At 35.8% G+C, this 20,063-nt stretch overlaps 1 protein-coding gene and 1 long non-coding RNA gene across 4 annotated transcripts in view; one reads left to right on the forward strand and one right to left on the reverse strand.

Moving 5' to 3' along the window:
- The window catches only part of LOC133530503 (uncharacterized), a 68,250-nt gene that overhangs the window by 15,050 nt on the left and 33,137 nt on the right, over positions 1–20,063 (reverse strand). The window lies entirely within an intron of this gene.
- The window catches only part of LOC133530502 (twitchin), a 139,203-nt gene continuing 129,434 nt past the window's right edge, over positions 10,295–20,063 (forward strand). Inside the window, 1 exon segment of the mRNA XM_061868422.1 lies at positions 10,295–10,457. The gene's annotated coding sequence lies outside the window, so the exon portion shown is untranslated.

Below are 20,063 nucleotides of genomic sequence, written 5' to 3' on the forward strand. Positions count from 1 at the left end.
CTACGTGTTGAAAACATACATAATTAAAATTAAAATCGCCTTGATCAACACAATCACTTGCACGTGACAAATTGATCCGAAGGGTTATTAGCCGACTTCAAACAAGCAGGAGGTTGTCAATTCGACTGTTTTTTTTTTTGTATGTTTATGTTACTCGATATCTCCGAGAATCGTGAACCGATTTTCAAAAATTCTTTTTTAATCGAACGGGTATAACCCCGAGATGGTCCCGATGGCACCAAGTCGGGGTCTGATGATGGGATCTTGGAGAAATCGAGGGAACACTTCAAATGTTATAGGTATATGTATGGCGCTTTTGGTAATATTTGAAGTCGGTTTTATTATTTGTTAAAAAGTTTATTTTAGTTACCTATATAGTTAATAGACTCCATTGTCCATTTCCATTGTTAATAGAAGCCATTTCTATTTAAGTAATATGCATAAAAGTGTGTAAGCGTATGCTATAGACTTATATATGTGTATGAATTAATTACAATAAATACAACACAATATAATTTACATGGTTAATTTTCGTACCGCAAATGAACCAATTAATATAAGACTACGAGCGTCACAGCTTCTTAACTACGCTTATCTTACTTTTTTTTTGCAATTCACCCTGACCTTACTCGTTAATGTTTTCCATTCAGTAGGTGATCACTTTCACACCAAATTATGACTTTGAGAGATCTCTTCCAGTTAACTTTTCATTACATACGAGTGGGAATTATCAAGAGGTAAACGGTTGTATACATGATCAATAAGAGCATTAATCACAGCATGATCTTCGACGAAAAATTTGCCGAGAATTAAAATCCCATCCCACTTGAAACGCTTACTCAACGAATCTAAACAATACTCGTGAGTCAAAACACGAGATATTAATAGCCAAATAATCGGTGCACTTGGTTGGAAATAGTTCGCAGGTATCCGATGCACCTCCCACGGCCGCGGGCAGTGGGGGTGTTGAGTGGATTTAGACGTAACAAGACACATGTTTGTTTTGGTGTTTAACTGTTTGAGGTCAAGTGAGGTATTTTCGTTGTTACCTGACCGAAGGGATAGTAATATTTGGTGTCTTTTTCTATAAGTGGTGAAAAAGCCTGATAGATTTTTAATGCATGAGATGGGGGTTTATCTCTTCTTTACATTTTTATCTCAACGGGAGATATATAGGCTCTCTGGATATTTACGTGTGAAATAATTTCACTTATTGCTTATTCTATAATACTCGATCGTATACATAAATAAGTTGTTACTTTGAAAATGCCACAATATCGGAGTAGGCATCGGTACCTGTCAGCAATAAAATTTGAATCTACGAAGTGATTTAGGGATTCCATCTGATCTTTTGAAATCTAACTTGTTTTTATATTGAGTTCACATTACTCTCTGTACATTTCAGTGCATTTTACTAATATGACGATGTGCTTGAGAGTATTTAAGTTTGAAATTTAAAACTCTGTTTATGAGTCGTCTATGAAGTTCTAATTAATATCCAATATGTAGTTACGAAATGATCCGCAATTTTAATGTCGTTGCCAGATCTTAGAATTGATCATTCTATAATGTGGCAATGATTTCACGGCCCGTCTGGCCTAATGGGTAGTGACCCTGTCTATGAAGCCGGTCCCGGGTTCAAATTCTGGTAAGGGCATTTATTCGTGTGATGAGCATGGATATTTATTATTTTGTTCCTGAGTCATGGGTATTTTCTATGTATTTAAGTATTTATAAATATTTATATATATTGTTATCTAAGTACCCTCACCACAAGCCTTATTAAGCTTACCGTGGGACTTAGTCAATTTGTATAATAATGTCCTATAATATTTATTTATTTCACGAAAAGATCGGTTGGCCACGTCATTAAAAAGTCAAACCTAATCTAACCATATCATGAACCACTCAATTATAAAATGGTATTTCATTAAATGATAAGTCTAAAATCTGGCCACGAAATGTATATAAATTACGTTTCAAAATACTTTCATTTGGTATTCCAAATATCTTTCATCTGAATGCTCAACTTGCGCAACTTTTCACGCCAGTCCACAGTCTAAATCAGCGCTTCCAACAAATTTATTAAGAGATTAGCAACATTCGCCCAAGAGCTTTAAATCGAAAGTGGCCGGATACACTAATTTGTATGGCAAATAAATGCCCAGTGGTCATTGTACAAATCGCAACATACGTTGATATATTGGTTTGTAGAGACGGGTTGTTTTTGGCGCTTCCATCTGTTATTTAACTCGGTTAATGTCAGGGCTTATCATGTCTTACTCGTATTGTCAAAGAGGTCTTGCTGATGTCGTGATTTTGGTCTGCACTTTACCGCGTAACCGTATAAAACAAAAATATTGCTTTGCTAATCCGCGAATTAACACACTCAACTAGCTTTCCAATTGACAAGTTTTATCTCCTACCAACGTAAATAATTAAAAAACTTCATTACATTTAAAACTTACGCATTTTGAACACATATTAAATCTCACCACTATAACCAGTGAAGCCGATTATAAATGTGACTTAATTACAGTTTTTAAAACTAATGAATAGACATCCGTAAGCCTACTGAGATAATTTTAGCTCCAGTTCAGTTATGAGCAGTTACAATAAAAAAAATTCCCTTATACCTAAATATCATAATGCCCTTATAATATTGTCCTAAATTTCAAAACACTAACTAGTCTCAAAATGCCTAAATATCAAATTGGTTCCTTCTTAAAATGGCAAAAAATATGCTTCATCAAATGCCGAATTTCCACTGGACTTCTTTTCTAAATATTTACTTAAGTTTATCCATGTCTTAAGTTTTATAATACATTATAATTATAACAATATTTATTAACAACTTATCTTATCGATTAAATAAAATAGCACCCTAGGTAATTTCAATCGATCTGAAGTTTAGACATTTTGGGAATGTGGTGTTTTGAGAAAAAAAGTTAGTCATTCTGAGATTCAGGCATTTTGACACTATACCTTTTTGATAGCTGAGATCTGAGAACATTTTGGTAAATGGGTAAAACTTAAGGTGCAATGAAAAAGAAACCATTCACCGTGTTATTTTATAAGGAGTGGAAATCATTATAATATTTATATACAACACATTAATTCGTATCGGTAAATATGTTGTTTCCTGATTTTCAGCTAAAATTTTAAATCTCACGCGAATCTCTCTCTACCTGGCCACTTTTAAACGACGAACGTAAAAATATTTCTGCAAACCGTTCCAAGAAACAAACTATCAACATAATTGCGCAATCAAACGACATATTGACTACTTATAAACCAGCCGGATGCAAATAGCAATCGTTTAATTACTATTCATCATTCATCAGGAAAAAGATATGACTTACACTTAAAAATTTGTGATGTAAATCCGGTGGTAACTGCCAAGCCACGGGTTGGTGAGTAATAGATCTTTATACCAACGTTGGCCCAACGTTTTTCATCAAGAAAAATGTTTGGGACTAATGGGACAAACGTTTGTGTTCGTATAACTCGAGCAATGAGAGCGGACGATGGCATTTCTTTCAAAAATACATTTCTGGTTGTGTAACCGACGGTTGACGACAGGTTTCTTATTTGGATACGTTTAGTAGGAACATAAATATCGTTTAGTTGCTATCTAAAAGCATTTTTTATCAAACTTGCAATGAAATATTGACATGACTTTCTTTAAATTAGGTCCGGAAGTACTACGTATCCGGTGCGATGAGTGAAGATAATATGTAAAGGAATTTCATACAGCCTTACACACTCAGGCCTGTAAATGTGTAAATCTTCTTTTGTTTTTAAACGTCAAATTGTGCAACAACGTCTTGGCATTCAACCATCAAATTGTAGTAGATTCGTAATTTGTTTTTAACTGTGTAAACTTACGAATAAAATAAATTGACTACTTTTTTTTTCATTTCAAGTTTGAGAAAAGCACTATACAAATCTCCCTAAGCTCGGCCGTCGATATCTACTTGGCTTGCAACCCTTTACCGGCCTCTGTATTAATGTAGGTACTATTACAAATTTCTCTGAATTATTGAGGGATTCTATGTTACTGTCATTTCTTGGTCATTAGGTACCCCATTCTGCCATTGACTTTAACACATTATTGGTTGTCCCACTGGTGCGAATCTGCACTCCATTCTGGTATATGAACAAGACAGCGCTATTAGGGATTGCAAACCGGATTGATTTTCAATCCGGCCGGATCCGGCCGGATTTTGGCCATAACCCGGCCGGATCCGGCCGGACCGGATCCGGATAGGGATATTAAAGTTAATTAAATGACATATTTTTCTAGTTTTTTGCGTAATACGTATTCCTTAATCTATAATTTGAAGTTAATAAATAACTTCTTAACAATAAAATTGAACTTAGTAGTAAAAAGTGTGACACTGTCAATATCACTTTAAAAACAAAATATTAAATTGGTCATTTATTATATTTGACCATTCACAAGTGCTCAAATTTTCGTTTACATTTATAAATTTGATTAGTTTCCAAAGCCCGGTAATGGGATGTGGCGTGGGAATTGGAACTCCTTGTAAGGACAAGTTTTCGTAACTGTTCTTTGATTGAATTCTTTGTAACGTTGACATCCATTATAGTAAGAAAATAAGCCAAAATGATATTCAATTTGCTATCATTTTTTGCCTGAAAAGTAGTTGACTGTATGATTTAAAAAATTTAACATTTTCTTAGTTTACAGAAAATTATATTGGTCAAATTATAGGAAATCGAACACGACACGATGATCTCATGCAAAAAATAATAGAGTGTAGGATTGAAATCCATCGCGGAAAGGGACTTCCTAAGAAAAGTTAAATGGATCAAATAAAGAATTGGCTAGACGTAGAGTTGCATGTACCAGGAGATGAAGGAAATTGCATAAGATTGGTTGAAATTGTAAATATAAAAGATTCTCTCTTAAATTTGAATAGAAAATAAACAATATTTTATCATATATATATATATATATATATATATATAAAAGCGGAGTAAACTAAAGATCATCAATGTTATCATATATTCATTCACAGATGTAACACATATTGATTAGCCCAACTCTAATCGGTTGAGTACCGCCGACTTAATCCTGCTAATTTGTTTACTTTTAATCTCCTATCACATCATTATGACACAACATTAACCTTCTCTTTAGCATAAATTACAAATGCCTTCCATGGTATCTCCATCCTTTAATTTTTCCTTCTATTATAGTATTTATGTAATCGTCATATCGTGCCACCAACATAAAAGGCATCTTCTGTTCCCAGTCATCGTCATAATAAATATATTTTTATTTAACTATATTTAAACTTTTTCATTCGTTTTATGCTCTGTTCAACTTCATACCTCTCATCCGTCGCCTTTTCCTCATCCAAAACGCACAGTGCGTGCTGTATTTAGGCGTTTTTTTATTTTACCGGATCCGGTCCGGATCCGGCGATTTTTACCGGATCCGGTAGCTCCTGAAAAGTGCCGGATCCGGCCGGATTACCGGATCCGCCGGACCGGATTGCAATCCCTAAGCGCTATGTACGTATAGCAGTGGGTATCCCGCTCGCACACCGGAGCGGCGTGTGGATCCTCATCCAGTGTGAATACCGCCTTAGGCTCGTTAGACCGGGGCCGGGCCGGGGCGTCCGACACTTCGTTTTCTATAGAAAGTATCACGCGATCATCGATCACCCGTAGAACACGAACTGCTGGACGGCCCGGCCCAGCCCCGGGCCGGTCTAACGTGAGTCATCCTTTATCCTCATCCTTCTTTTCACGGAAAGCAGAAGGCCAACGCGAAACACGAAAGTTCGTTTCGATAACGAAATTTCGATTTTCGTGTTTCGCGGTAGACATGACTTTCGACGCCGTGTGTGTAGAGCGCGGGATTTCTATCACTGTGTAGGCTGTCTGGCATTGTTAAAGTAACAATATAATTCGATATTGCTTTCGGTTGGAAATACTTACTCGTCCTTTACGAAAACAATCTTGAAATGTTTCTCCAAAAAAATCATGCGGTTGAAACGCTCGATTAATATTCCGAATTATACGTATAGAACAGCAATAACCAAGCTTTCTGAATTGCTCTCTTCAAATTGCTTTGCGAATTCATTGAGCAAAAGTTTATCTGACCGGATGCTAAATCCGAAATACTCCGATGGTGGGAAGCTGTTTATTTGCACAGAGCCGGTGTTTGAAATAGTTTTCCTGTGATCTGATTGGTTATTCAGGCAAGACAGGGACTTAGTGCTTGAGACCTGTTTTTGGTTGGGTGTTCCGGGTCAAATAAAGTAGGTGGGTCATTCTATTCTCATTGCCCTGGCTATACTTATTCAAATCCCAAGAGATTCCGCTTAGCTGTCTTTGGTGTAGATGGAACTTAGTTTTTACAGTCACTAAAAATGAGATGCTAATAAAGCGGAATTTGAATTTGCTGGGAATTTCCTAATATGTATGGCCACAGGAATGAGATTTTCGTAGAATGACCCAGGCGTAGTGTTGTGAATTTAAGCTTCGAGGCGTAAAGTACAAGACTCGAGTCGCGACTGCTGAGTCTAGAAGCCTTGAAACTTAAAACCTCGACCATATAAGCTTCAAATTAATAAGTTCGCGTTATTGCTTACGATCACAGAAACCTCGAGTCTTTAGGCCTCAAGCTTTAAAGCCTCCTAAGCTTTGAAGGTTTAAGTCTATAAGGTTTGGAGCATTTAAGTCTTAAAAGCTTCTAACAAATTAGATCAATCTATGCCATATTTGATAGTTATACAGGGTGCCCGTGAGGAACCCGAGAGATTTTAATAGTGTATTCCTGATCTAAAAACTAAAACGTCCTAATTTCCTGAATTCACTTAGTCTCCGAGTTAATGCCAATAAAAAAAAAATATATATATATTATTACTTAGTACTAAACGCCTTTTTGATGGCAATGTTGCTACTATGGGACGTAGTCTAAATATCCACATTGATAGATGTAAAAAAGTGACAAATAACACTTTGCAAAAACCAGGTTTTACGAAAAAAAGTAAAAAATCTTTTTAAGTGAAATGTTCACTAATAACATTTGATTTTTTTATGTACTTACATAAAAAAAAAAAACAAAAAAAAAAAACAATTTTTTTGCGCAATTGACCTAAACTCATAACATTTTTTCCTTCTTTTGACCTCAGAAATGCGTGGCTAAAATCTTTATGGTACCTCGTGATACACCGTGTATATATTTTAAGAGGCGCGTCACCAGAACCGACATCCGCGAACTTTTGGCACGGAAAATGCACGTTGACGTGCATTTTTATGTCAAGTGCACACATCCGAGGATTGACAAACGTTTGGTAACATTACATAAAGTACTTACTTTGTAATGTCAACGAGATCATTTAGGTCGGTCAGTGTTTTTGTTTTTAAAGGAATTTATGTGACATGCAAATTAGAATTGTTGGAATTTTATTATTCTAATTTAAATTTTCATTTATAAATTGACACTGTTAATACTATAAATCACCTAAATGGTAAGAGAGATAAAATTAAATTTATGTTTCTGTACCTTTCTGAATTTCTAGCTCCGTCTCAAAAGAAAAGGATACTTATTTAACTGAAACATTAAGAAACAAATAAATATAAATATTGTATGAAAACTAAATTATAATAATCTCAATTATTAATAATAATTAGATAAAGAAAGCGGCGTACACCTCTCGACACTCCTGAGTAGCTCACACCGATGTTGCTCCTGGTCTTCTTTACGGCAGTTTCAGAGGCCCATTTAGTCAGCGCAGCGGCTCAATAACATGTTTAAGCATTGTTATGGCAGGTGTCCGGATCTCTTTACAATAGCCCAATCTTTTGACCAGCCAAACTTCAACACCATAACCGGCCTTCTTCTCCACTTTATTTACAGTAGCCCCTATATCGGCTGGGACCGATTTACGGGTGGTGTATTACTTAAAATCAAATTTGTCTAAAAGGGGCTCTGCGCTGTTGGCTTCGGCCCCACGCATGCCTCTCAAAGGTCCGGGACCCCATGGTCCCGAGATATGGAAAGACATTAGACAATAATTCGGATTCTGATTCTGATACCCCGCTGAATTGCAATACTAATGTTGCCAGCTCTACAGTCCCCATCCACCAGCCTCTTTAACAAAGCCCCAAAATTTCAGGGCACCGGGACCCCACGGGCCGAGTGTTTCAACACCAAAAGGGGTAAAACTATATTCTTGGCCGATGCGGCTGTACTTAGTCCTTTTCCTTCGCACAGCCGCATCCGCCGCCGCACCCGGTGAGACGGAAGTCCCATAAAGGTGGGACGGGGCCAGTGTATCCACGCATGTAGCATCCTACATCAACACCCGCCCCATCTCCCTTGAAATCAATGACATTCTGTCCGGCCTCTTACCATTGTCCCTGAGGACGCCCAAGGGCTCTAGCAAAGCCGGGACGTCTCGAAACATAAAGTGTATTTTTTTAAATCTTATCTATACTTCAACATAAAACCAGACCTGTAGGGTTAAGATGGTCGGCTCTTTTTCATTTGTCACCATGCCTGTCACGTTCTAACAAGTATGTAAGCGTGAAAGTGACGGGCATAGTGACAAGTGATAAAAATGGAACCATGCTGCCACCGCAGAAGAGGTAACTCTGTGTGGTTAACTTAGTAGAAAAAAAGACACAACAAACAATTTGCTGCGGCAATATATGGTATGTCGTTTTCACCCAAGCAAGCCGTTCACAATAATGCCTTGGCACTGTTCTCAAAAAAGTGATACCACCTTAGCCTTATCACAAAATTCTAAAAGTGTAAATAATACTCCTGCTAAATTATTATAAATATAATATTCGTCTTATAGATATAATTTAGTGCTTTTAATAAAATGACTGTTATTTTGTATTTAGTCTCCATTTCTTTATTAACATCGATATCAATACATAAATTAACAACAGCATACATTACATATGTAGGTAATTTTAGCACAATCATTATTTATATTTCTTACGAGTTTCACGGCCTTGTCGGCCATTTTCTTGCCATCAATTATATAAATTCATCATAATTGCGACACAAATTCTTGATGAGACATACAGGATTTATTATACAGGTGATTCCAGTTGCCAAAGGGCGGTAATATCGTTTTTACGACCTCCATGTTCGCGGCTAAGAATAACAGCTGTCTGTCTGATGGAATCTACTTCGGATAGGTTCTTATGCCCCAAAGGAACTTGCCATTGAGGTCATGCGATTCGAGTCATTTTTTGGTTATCAATGAAAATTGGGATGGTCCAAAATATAAATTTATGAATATTCTTTTTCCATAAGGTTCTTTTTTGCAAGATCCGTAGGAATTATCTATATTCTGTATTCTGTAGACTTATATTTTGTAAATCAATAAAATTGTTTTAATTCCTGATTCCTGAACAGCCTATTCCAATATGTACATCTTTTAGATTTTTCTATCTTCAACAGAAAATTACAAAATATCGATGTGATAATTCCATAATACAATAACAGGACGGGAAAATGGTCCTAACGCGCAATTTTCTCAGATCAGATTAATACAACGACTTCATTACCACCCTATATTATATGTACTTAGGTTTAAAGACTAGAATATGTACCGTTTTTCTGTCTATAGCGTAAAATATCTTATAAGTTCACTAAAGTCCTTTCAGGGAAACCACAAAGATTTCTTAGAGAAAGGACTGCGTAGGTAAATTCCTCTTCACTTCTTAGATCACGTGCGACTATCTACAGTGGAAAACACCCTCCAGTTTCGAGAAATTGATTCTCAGCGGAAGCCAAGCCTGTGTTGATCCCTCCGGGATCATACTTAACTCTACTAAAGTGAATCTTTGTGAAAAGGTCCTCCTCCTCTTCAGTGGACTTTCCGATTAGCCTTCTATCTTCAGTGGAAAATACAACAGCATCTCTGAGTTACTGATAAAAACATCTCAAATGCTTTCTAATCCTGATCAATCAAAAGACATCCTATCACCGAGGCATGCATCTTTCAAGTATCAATACCCAAGTACCAAGTAGATGGGAAAGCTTAGTTTGACAATGGATCCCCAAAGGAAGCCAGTTTGTGGGTCTACAAAATTGTTCCCTAAAGACTGCAGTGATTCTGCATGGAGAAAGGGGCTTAGTGAAAGGACTTTGCGCAAGCACCCTATCCCAACACATGCATCCATTAGATCACCACCTATCTTCAGCGGAAAACACCTCTGCATCTCCACGTCACGGGTGACGGCGCCGGCCCACGCACATTCCGCCCCGCCTCGGCGCCCGGCCAACACTTTCATATAGTTTAGTTACGATTTCGAAAACGACCCGACGCGTCCGCCGCCGGCGACAATACCCGATTTCTCGAATCGATCCCACAAATCGAGCTTCGTCTCTCTTACGTTGTACGGTGTTGTGCTCAGTGCAGTGCCTTAAAGGATTACTTTCCTTGAAGTTTACGGTACGTGATTTTTTCGGAGATTTTTCAGCAAAATTTTTACTGTTTTTTGACAAAAGTATGTGCCTAGACAAGTTCGAAAGTTTGTTACTGTGCTTTCCAGAAAAATCAAAGAAGATGGCTTGATTGATGGATTCTTTTACAGTGTGCCTGGGTTACAATTCTGGTGCATGCTTTGATTCTGTATTTAATGCTCGATTTTACGACCGTTACATTCAATATCTCTTCCGGGTGCTTAAACATCAAATCCAGTGTATAGATACACAACTATATTTAAACCAGAAACATCGGCTATTCAGCGCATCTGACAGAATTTCTGCAGAGCGTTGAATAACCGTTGAAATGACCAAGCAGTGCGGCGAACGTTGAAATCCAGGAGGCCTTCGAACGAAAATAGCCCGAGACGTAGCCACTTTACTTGTGAAAAGTTTAACACTGGACACCCACATGGTTAGACTTCACCTTGCTAGATGGCGTGAGTGAGTCACTCCTGTGGAGTGCGCTCGGCTTCTGTTTCAATGTAGGGCTTTCAGCTGATCGCGGATGATTTGTTTGGATTGGCGGGGCAAGCTGATTGATGTATCGTTAATATGAAGTGTTTTTTCAGAATGGCAACGGTTTATCAGACAGGATCTAATACTTTTATTTGTGGAGGGTAGACGTAAGGAGAAAACTCTCTAATGTAAGAATAGTTGCAAAAGTGTCCAGCTGTCAGCTATGAATAATAGTTCCAAATCTCTCCAGAGTGGCGGTAAAGTGGTCCTATAGCCGTGAAATGTGAAATAAACTTAACCGTTATTGACGGAGTGAAGTGCGTTGTCAGTGATTTGATTTTTTTATCAAATACAAGTATTCTAGGTATTATGGCACCACCTATGTAAGATTTATTGACGGACACTTTTTCATAGGTACACAGAGAGTGTTCTCCATACCTCTACCCTCTATAACTTTTTATAACCAACTGTCATCAATGAAGTTTACAAAGTTCTGGCTTATATTAAAGGAAATTCTGAAACGATTACTACTTACAATGCAATTTTAAAATGTTAGTTTTTTTATTACTTATCATTATCACACAAATCTGATGGAGAATTCAGATTTTTGCATTTGACCTACCGACCTACTAAAGCTAATCAACTAGGCAGTACAAGACCTAATTATTAACGAGAAATGTTAATGTCAAGCTTAAGTTTCCGAGTTAGGCCACAAGGCAGCAGAGCCTTAAACGCACATGGACTCTTAACTGAGCAAACTTTGCTACAAAGGTGTACAAATTATTTAATTTATCAGCGGCAACTCTCAGCTCAATCTAAAACTGCGTCCGCCGGACACTTTAACGTAAAATTTACAATGAATCTATTTAGGCTGCAAGTGACATTGAAATTGAAATCATTTAATGCAGGAACAAATCCCAAATAGTCTTAGTATAATAATATTATACCTAAAACTAATTAAAACTATTTATTTCGATGATTCGTTGGGTTCATGTAATTGGTTCCAATGCCTCATCAGTGGGCAGTCCACTCTGACGACGAATGCGTTTAGGAGACTTTTGGTGCTGTCCTGCAATCTATGCAATAGGGATGCCGCTCTTTTACGCATAATAGCGTAAAAGTCATCCGCACGGGCATCGGTGAATATCCCCGACGCACTGCAGTGCCGAGACAGACCCATCAGTATCCTAAACGCATTATTATATTGCACACGCACGGCATTGTACGATCGCTGCGAGAAGCTGTCCAGGTTTGATAGATCCAAATAATACTAAAATTATCAATAGGTCACGGTCACATAGGTACTTAAAGCTCATTTGTCAAAGAGTTTATTATCTCGTTAAATGTTAAAAGCAGCAGCAGTGTAAACAAGTCATAATATTAAATAGTAAATCTAGGTTTATTTGAACGACATTTCAAATTAATAGAACAGCATGTAGAATAACTATTTTTACATATTCTTAGAAACAACTAGAATTATGTAGAAGTGGTAAGAAATATCTTCAGTCAAGGTCAAAATTCCTTGAAATAATACTCAATTCAATGATGTACAAAAAAGAGGGAGGAAGAGAAAATAGATGAGCAGAGAACAATCGAAAAAAATATATGTGCTGTGCATTTTATCAATATTATATTATAGCAAATTAAATTATTGTAAGGACATGTTTTTGTACACCAAAAGGCAAAACATAGTGATACCAAATTGATAATTTTATATGCCACTGTAACTGTTTCACCTATGTATTACAAATAAACACTGACTATTGAATATAGCACACATTTTAATCAATATGATACTATTAATGTAAAATATATATAGAAGCGACCATGACCTCGTGAGTCCTGGGAATTAGGAGGTTCACGATCACTTTTTTACTCCAAGTTGAGATAACTTCTAAGACTTCAGGATTCTCAACTGTAACACCAATGAGTTGAATGTCTGAGTGCAATCTTAAAAGTTTATTGCCTTAGTCTTACTACTTATATTATCATTTATTACCTTAGCGGCACAATGATATGATTGGTTCAAATATGAATGGTAATGGCTAAAATTATTATTTTTACGAATATTTTCTTAAAGTGTTTTAAGGCCAGTGATATTATGAATAAACAGTCTCATAACGAAGAGTCTCGACCAACACTTAGAGAGGCTCTCGCTGGGTGGCTGGATCAAGGGTCAGATGCAGAAGGCAGTAATTTTGGACACGGCGCGTATAGTAACATCGGTTCCTTCCTCTGCGGCTCTTGACCACCGGCAGCTTGGGCCCTGCCCCGCTGCCGGTGGCACCCTAGGTTACGAGTAGGTTTTCTATAATGTGTTCATATGTTTTGTAACTGGTTTTATATTTTACTTTAATGTTCAGTAAATAAAGAGTATAATAATATTAGGTTTTATTTACCTGTGCGAGGCCAAAACTAATTATAATAGACAATGACAAACGAAAATAGCTAACACACCTCTGGGGCTACCTGTATTTATGACAATTACAAGCTTGATTTAAAATAGAATGACCAATAAATATGTCATGTCTACAGTCAGCTCATTATGTCGTTTCAACATCATTAAATATAATGTAGGGATTAGCAATCAATGCACCTGTACCCCTAGTGTAAATAAATTCGATTTTGAAACGTGACGTACGCGTTTGCGTTTAGTCTCATTTTGTATTGGATTTAGAAAGAGCGCGCCAAGCGGGACGTTTTAGAAACTCAAAATCCTATACAAAATGAGACTTAACGCAAACGCGTTCGTCACGTTATGATGTCGATAAAATTTACACTAGGGGTACTGATTAAAATCTCAATTTGAAGTTGGGTTTAATCAAGACGATGAGTATTTACGAATGAAGATTTTAATTTATTTTATTAAAAAAAAGAAGATTACAGTAGTAGTCATAAGCACTTACTTATGACTACTACTGCAGAGCAATGAGCAATTTTGAGGATAATTTTATGGTTATATTTTTCTTTATTTGTATATTCCGTTGGTATGTTACGTACATTAGGTACTAAAATTACTGTGAATCAATTACCCATATTTAAGTTACACTCCAGACAAATATTTAAGTATATAGATAAAATAATAGGACATAGCCCACAACTTTAAACTTACGAGTATCCTATAAATTGCTCTGATAATTAGCTTAAGATAGTAAGACTGTCTTACTATTCATAAGTGCTTGTTGCTAGGCCTACATGAATAATAGTACATTGTGCAACGAGGGGGTAAGTGAAATTTTGGACACGAGGGTGATTACAATTAAAGACCCGAATTTGCAATATTTTTACCCCCGGAGTTACACACAATGTTTTTCATCACACTTTTGAGAAAAAACAAAAATTTAAACGAAATAATTCTTAAATACGGTGACATATCAAACATTCGTCCGCCATTTTGTAATTTCTAGACAGGTTAGCATCGAGGGCACAGACCTATCCGGCCACGATTAATAAATTTGTAAAAATATTAATTAAACGGCTGTTAAATTAATCAAATTATTTAATTTTAAATATAAACAAAAATATTTAATTATAAACGTCAGTATTTTAATAGTAAAACTCTTTTGTGCTACTTGGTTTGTATGAAAAAGTGACATAATAAAAAAAAAAGCTATAACTAGGGAGTTATAGCATTTTTTTCACAATCCATAACTCCCGCGGGAACAAAATAGGCCTTTGTCCTTCAGTAAACCTGCATGAAATAAGAACTTTTTCGAGCATGTGTGATGAAAAGTATATTTGAACTGAACTGAACTATCATCAAAAACAAAAGTACAATATAAATTTTTACTTTAACAAACGGCACAATTCGAGCTTTAAGATGCGTCAAATATAAGGTCCAGATACGATATGGATCGAATATATCAGTGTCATAAGTGACGTTTCTTCAATAAAACGTCACTTTTGACACTGAAATATACGATACATATCGTATCTAGACCTTATATGTATATGACGTATTTTAAAGTTCGAATCGGGCAGAATAGCTTTGCGATGCTAACAAAATAACGGTACTTTTTCTATGAAATTCCATTTCGTTCCAATTAAAACTTTAAAAATCACTTTGATTAAGATGTCGGTCGCTTTAACATAATATATTCTAGGTTTATAGGTTTGACTCTTTTGAAGAAAAAAAAAATTGTTTTGCAAATTTTGAAGAAAAGGAAACCTATAAACCTTCATTCATTGTGTCAATGACATACAAAAAACACATGGAGAATAGAAAATATTTAGAAGCACGTGTTATACTTGGAAAAGATTCGTGCGCGTGAGCAAATAAGAACAAATACAAGAGTAGCGATGCTACGAATCAGCGTAGCAAGACCGCGCGGCGTAGCACGTAGCCTTGCCGTCTACAATACTCGTAGACTAACAAGTGTTGTTTACACAACGTTTATTACATGAAATGTTACGAAAAAAGCATGCTTCAAGACAGTAAAGAAAAATTATGGATATAAAATAATAATCAAATAATTTATTTCGGATAACAAGACCCATACCTTACTATTATATTTTATTTTATTACACAAATTGACTAAGCCCCACAGTAAGCTCAATAAGGCTTGTAGTGAGGGTACTTAGGCAACGATATATATTATATATAAATATGTATAAATACTTAAATACATAGAAAACACCCGTGACTCTGGAACAAATATCCATACTCATCACACGAATAAATGCCCTTACCAGGATTTGAACCCGGGACCATCGTAGGCAGGGTCACTACCCACTAGGCCAAACCGGTCGTCAAATAATATATATAATTAAAAAATATTAAAATTAAGTAATTAATTTAAAGCATTGTCAAATCATAACATCACTAATAAGAATAAAATAAAATTAAAATGTCCAGTTTTAAAATAATAATAATTTACAGTACATATGGGGCTACTTTATAGCACTAGTGCGAGAAGTAGCATATTACGTTACTGTGTCGAACATTTAAAGGGCCATATGTACTGTAAAACGTTGTACGATACATGTGCGAATAGGTAATTCGCAACTCGTGTCGATTTAAAACACTCCCTTCGGTCGTGTTTTAATTTATCGCCACTCGTTTCGAATTTCCTATTTTTCGCACTTGTATCGTAATGTACTATTAAAATATTAATATATGCCACCTAAGTACCTGTGAAAATTTAAAATTTTAAACAGATTTTTCAGGTATTATCTACAACAATGTATGTGAGCGTTTTCTAAAATAAATATTGGTAATCTGATTCTAACAAATCTGGATACCTCTTCTTGGGCTCATTCTACTCAGAATCGACAGCATTCTCCATCCTAGCATTAAATTTTTATTTAATGCTAGGATGCACCGGACAAGTGCGAGTCCGACTCGCCTATCGAGGGTTCCGTACTTTTTAGTATTTGTTGTTATAGCGATAACAGAAAAACATCATCTGTGAAAATTTCAACTGTCTAGCTATCACGGTTCATGAGATACAGATGTCTCAAAATGTCCGTTCCATTACGTCACGTTTTAGTGTGAAAAAATGTGTTCTATGACGTGCGAAAAACTTGTATATGTGTGACACAGTGGAAGCTACAATTTTTCATACAAATTGTTAGTTTTTTTTTGCATCAGGATTGAATATGCTAGTGATTCTGAGTTGAAATAACCCAAAAACATTAAGATCTCTGAGAATCAAGCTTTTTTTTTAACAAAAAGAATCTAAGTGCAGAGTTAAAATTATTATAATACGTGAATAAAAAAGTATACAAAATGACAAGTGCAACTACAATAACAACAACCTTGCCACGATGCGACGGTTATAACGGGGACAGGTGTCGGAGAGTGGTGTCGCGAAGGGGCGGTAATGAGGAGAGAAAAGGTTACTATAATTATATGCAAGTGCCAACTTTCATATAAGCCAGGGCTCGGCAGCTAAAGACGTTCCATAACCCTGTCATTTTGTGGTTTTGCAAATCATTATTGTTTTTACAAGCTTTTGTTTAACTTGTAATGTAACTATGTCTGTTTGTACGGGTCAAATCTCGCAAGACATATTTGACCCACTTCCCGGTTACCGGTGAAGCTGAAGATTTGCACGTATATTGACAGCTTTGCGGCGATAATGCGCAATTGCCTCACTGATGCGTCGCCTGCGCGGCAGCCCCAACAGCATTCTGAGCGTGTTTATGGAACGCGAAAATGGCCCCATGCTCAATCGTGGGCAGAGACTGCATGCGGCCACGGATTAGGTTTTAGTTTTAGTTCTATTTTATATTATAGAATAGAATAGAATAATTTTTATTCGTAGACACAAACAAGACACATTAAATTACATGATATAACAAAAACAAAGGAAGTATAAAGTGCCACGAAATGGCCTCATCTCAGCATGTTGCTGGTGGCTTCCAGCGCTGATCTTCCGATGAGACCATCAAGTCAGAAAAATCACGAAAGGTAACAGACAAGAAGGAAAAAGACATAAAATAATATAGAGTGAACAAATTGAAAAATAGATAAAAGATAACGATTAAATTAAGTAAAGATTATTTTTATATCAAGCATCGTAAACATAACACTGTATCGGTCCGGTCCAACCATACCTTGGCTGAACATTACAGCTGCATATTATACTAACACTAGTAATAAGATTTGTTTTTAATGTTTACTAACCATGTATGGACCTTTAGTCTGAAATAAATGATTTTTATTTTATTTTATTTTATTTATTATTTTTATATGTGTCGGGTGACAATGCAATATTATGGTACCATGAAGCTAATCTGATGATGGAGACAGGTGGCCAAAGGAACTATGTGATAAAACAACGCAACCTAATAGTGTTCGGGGTTTTTAGAATTGGTTCGATAAGTATTAGTTAGATAGGATTATGTCAAGTCGTATTCTCTCAGTCTAAAACATGACTGTTTTTGAAGTTACAAGTGTTTATTGTTAGCAGTGCACTGAATTCCGGCTAACATTTTGTTTGATAACAACTGACCGAGATGCTTACCAGCGATCGGATTTCAAAGAACTGCATAGTTCAATGCATATTCTGAGATGTAAATGGTATAATATAAATAAATAAGTAAATATTATAAGCCTTTTTATACACAGATTGACTGAGTCCTACAGTAAGCAAGCAGGCTTGTGTTTTGGATACTCAGACAACGATACAGTACCGGCCAATTACTTTTATTATTTGATATTTTTCAGTGATTTCTATTATTATAATAAAATACGGGTGACAGCTGCTAACTACAGCTATTGCATTGGATATAGAGTAAACAGTATAGGTTAATTTGCTACTACTCATTTTATACAAATATATGATAAATATTGCAATGAAATACTGTGAATTACAGCATATGAACAATAAAGCTCTAATAATAAAATGCAATTGACTATATAATAATAAAAATCGCTCGCACAAAGTACTACTACTAGACTACCTAAAGTAGTGAGGTTGAAAACACTTACAAATGTAAAAAAAGTTCTACCGTAAAAGCATAGAGGTGATATATTATTGACTGACTTACCCTTGGTATTGGCTTGGTTGGTATATAATATACATATATTTATATACATAAAAAAAACCCATTACTCAGGAACAGATATCTGTGCTCGATTCGAACCCAAGACCGCCGGCTACATAGGAACTGCCCACTAAGCCATACCGGTCGTCAATATAATATTAATTAGGTCATACTGAACAACTTTTACTAATGAGACAACGCCTAAATTACGAAATAAACGGACAGACAGACGGACATGACGAATCTATAAGGGTTCCGTTTTTTGACATTTGGCTATGGAACCCTAAAAAGAGCTGTTCTATAGAAAACATTAACTTCATTCGTCGAAATGGATTAGAAAGCAGATATTTTTTTATTCACATACGCGTATGTTATTTTAATATATATTTAGTAAATAATTAGGGCCTGACAAGCAAAAAATAAAAAGTCCACGTGACAAACAAACTAACTATCAGTGGGCAAGAAACAAACTGAATATGCATCATAGGTTTTTGTTTAGAAGAACATAATAAAAATAATCTGTATGTACAATGTACATATATACCTATCATGTTATCCATTAATAGTATTGTAAATGTAAGGACATAATTTCGTAATCATTGGATACATAATCGCGTACAAATTCATCATTTTTTAAGCAAAAGATTTTCATTTATGAAGGAAAAAGTGAAAAAGACCTCTAGTCCACGGGGCTAGCATCGAATCAGTATCTCCTACACGACTGTTTATATTTGTTATTTTAATTATAAGTCTTATAAATCTAATCACAGGTGTAGAGCGAGAGCCGGCTTAGCTTTATTTGACGTTCATAAACGCATTGTTTTCCGAGGTTTTGCCTAGAAGCTACAGTATGGGGTTCTTCAAAAAAGGAATGTACAGGTTTTTAAAGGGTCGGCAACGAGCAATTAACCCCTGTAGTTGCGTCCATAGGCTACGGTGATCAAGCGGGCCGTATGCTTGTTATTCAACGACGTTGAATTAAAAAATAATAATATGCTGCTTAAAAAATAAACTATATCTAATGTAACATCCTCTATTTTTTGCTTCACTTCTTAGGCAATTATATAAAATTTCCTGAATTTTTTAAATCAGCGTTAGCTTCGCAAATCCTTTAAATTTTTTACATGTTCATCGGTTGATGGCAAACTTTTTTTTTTTTTCATTTTCTAATCATAGTTATAGCGCGAGCGTGTTATGGAAAATACAATGTTTACATGTTTCATATAAACTCAATCAATTTGTGTTTTGAAACCGTGAAAAACAGATTTGACCCGATTTTGTTTACTAGATAGAGTTGCACGTGGCTCATATCATTGGAATGTACTGAATGAATGAAATAATGGAAGCTGTTCAGACATTCAACAGTCGTATATTATGTTTTACGACTTGTCAAATAGGTTTTATTGCTAAACCTTCGGCAAGTAGGCTTACGGTACATTAAGGCGGTTCATTTATAGACGTAATAACATATGCCTATGGAGAAGCAGAACCACACAACAATACTTAACTTTTAGTTTTAATATAGCTGTGTGTCAGTCGATAGTTCTACTGTGGTAAATCAGTGGGACTGGTAAAATACTTTGCATGCATACAAACTATTTAGTTCTTATTCCATTATTATAAC

This window comes from Cydia pomonella, chromosome 23 (assembly GCF_033807575.1).
Source record: "Cydia pomonella isolate Wapato2018A chromosome 23, ilCydPomo1, whole genome shotgun sequence".
Taxonomy (NCBI): Eukaryota; Metazoa; Arthropoda; class Insecta; order Lepidoptera; family Tortricidae; genus Cydia; species Cydia pomonella.